This window comes from Petromyzon marinus, unplaced genomic scaffold (assembly GCF_048934315.1).
Source record: "Petromyzon marinus isolate PM22_M1 ecotype Great Lakes invasive population unplaced genomic scaffold, UKy_Petmar_22M1.pri1.0 PM_G_Scaffold_40, whole genome shotgun sequence".
Taxonomy (NCBI): Eukaryota; Metazoa; Chordata; class Hyperoartia; order Petromyzontiformes; family Petromyzontidae; genus Petromyzon; species Petromyzon marinus.
This window is the reverse complement of record NW_027422984.1, coordinates 522501-525000: the sequence shown is the minus strand read 5'-3', so window position 1 is coordinate 525000 and position 2500 is coordinate 522501.

Here is a 2500-nt window from a genome sequence, read left to right as displayed (position 1 = left end):
GCATGTCTCCAGGGAGGTGTTAAAGATGTTGGTGAACACCGGAGACAGCTGGTCAGCGCAGTGCCTGAGGGTGGCTGGAGAGACAGAGTCCGGCCCGGCTGCTTTGCGTGGATTCTGCCTCTTGAAAAGCCCATTAACTTCTCCCTCCTGAAAGGAGAGAGTCGTTTCTGTAGTATGGGTGGGGGATGGGGCCTCTTGGGTGGGAAGGGGTGGTTCAGGACAGTCCAATTGTCTTTCAAATCTACGGTAGAACTCGTTCAGGTCGTTGGCTAGGCGGGAGTCGTTAGTGGTGTGGGGCGCTCTGGGTTTGTAGTTGGTGATGTGCCTGAGCCCTTTGGCAGACAGAAGCAGCGTCGTTAGTAGAGAACTGGTGTTTTAGTGTCTCTGAGTACAGTCGTTTAGCCTCTCTCACCGCTTTGCTAAACCTGTTCTTCGACTCCTTGAATCTGTCTCTATCCCCACTCCTAAACGCTTCCTCCTTCTCCAACCTCAACCTTTTGAGCTTTGCTGAGAACCAGGGCTTGTTGTTGTTAAAGTTCACCCTGGTACGTGTTGGGATACAGCAGTCCTCACAGAAGCTGATGTACACAGCCTCTGTGAGTTCATCCAGACTATTGGTAGCAGTCGTGAACATATCCCAGTCAGTACAGTCTAAGCACGCCCGCAAATCTTCCACAGCCTCACTGGTCCACTGTTTAGATGTCCTCACAGCAGGTTTACAGAGTTTTAGTTGCTGCCTGTATGCACGAATCAGGTGGACCAAGGGAGTTCTGTGCGAGCCGAACAGCCCCGTGACCCACAAGAGAAACATCCCCGCCAAATTCGAGCGTTTGACGGGGTCTATCCGTGAAAAAATATTCACGTTTTTGAGTGCACATGCATTTCTGCTGCAAATGCCTCTGGAAGTTTCATGCCGTTCGTATGCCAATTGTGGCAACACGAAAATGACCCGTTTTCCCATTCCGAGGGATTTCTGTGCGACCCTAACAGCCCCGTGAGCCACAAGAGACACATCCCCGCCAATTTCTAGCGTTTCACGGGGTCTATCCGTGAAAAATATAGACGTTTTTGAGTGCACATGCATTTCTGCTGCAGATGCCTCTGGAAGTTTCATGCCGTTCGTACGCAATGTGGCAACACGAAAATGACCCCTTTTCCCATTCCGAGGGATTTCTGTGCGACCCTAACTAACAGCGCCCGTGAGCCACAAGAGAGACATCCCCGCCAATTTATAGCGTTTCACGGGGTCTATCCGTGAAAAATATAGACGTTTTTGAGTGCACATGCATTCCTGCTGCAAATGCCTCTGGAAGTTTCATGCCGTTCCTATGCAATGTGGCCACACAAAAATGACCCGTTTTCCCATTCCGAGGCATTTCTGTGCGACCCTAACAGCCCCGTGAGCCACAAGAGAGACATCCCCGCCAACTTCTAGCGTTTGACGGGGTCTATGCGTGAAAAATATTAAAATTTTTGAGTGCACGTGCCTTTCTGCTGCAAATGCCTCTGGAAGTTTCATGGCGTTCCTATGCAATGTGGCAACACGAAAATGACCCCTTTTCCCATTCCGAGGGAGTTCTGTGCCACCCTAACAGCCCCGTGAGCCACAAGAGACACATCCCCGCCAATTTCTAGCGTTTCACGGGGTCTATCCGTGAAACATATAGAAGTTTTTGAGTGCACATGCATTCCTGCTGCAAATGCCTCTGGAAGTTTCATGCGGTTCGTACGCAATGTGGCAACACGAAAATGACCCGTTTTCCCATTCCCAGGGATTTCTGTGCGACCCGAACAGCCCCGTGAGCCACAAGAGACACATCCCCGCCAATTTCTAGCGTTTCACGGGGTCTATCCGTGAAAAATATCAATTTTTTTTTGACTGCACATGCATTTCTGCTGCAAATGCCTCTGGAAGTTGCATGCGGTTCGCATGCAATGTGGCGACACGAAAATGACCCGTTTTCCCATTCCGAGGGATTTCTGTGCCACCCTAACAGCCCCGTGAGCCACAAGAGAGACATCCCCGCCAATTTCTAGCGTATCACGGGGTCTATCCGTGAGAAATATTCACTTTTTTGAGTGCACATGCATTCCTGCTGCAAATGCCTCTGGAAGTTTCATGCGGTTCGTATGCAATGTGGCGACACGAAAATGACCCGTTTTCCCATTCCGAGGGATTTCTGTGCCACCCTAACAGCCCCGTGAGCCACAAGAGAGACATCCCCGCCCACTTCTAGCGTTTCACGGGGTCTCTCCGTGAAAAATATCACATTTTTTGAGTGCACATGCATTCCTGCTGCAAATGCCTCTGGAAGTTTCATGCGGTTCGCATGCAATGTGGCGACACGAAAATGACCCGTTTTTTCCCATTCCGAGGGATTTCTGTGCCACCCTAACAGCCCCGTGAGCCACAAGAGACACATCCCCGCCAATTTCTAGCGTTTCACGGGGTCTATCCGTGAAAAATATTCAATTTTTTGACTGCACATGCATTTCTGCT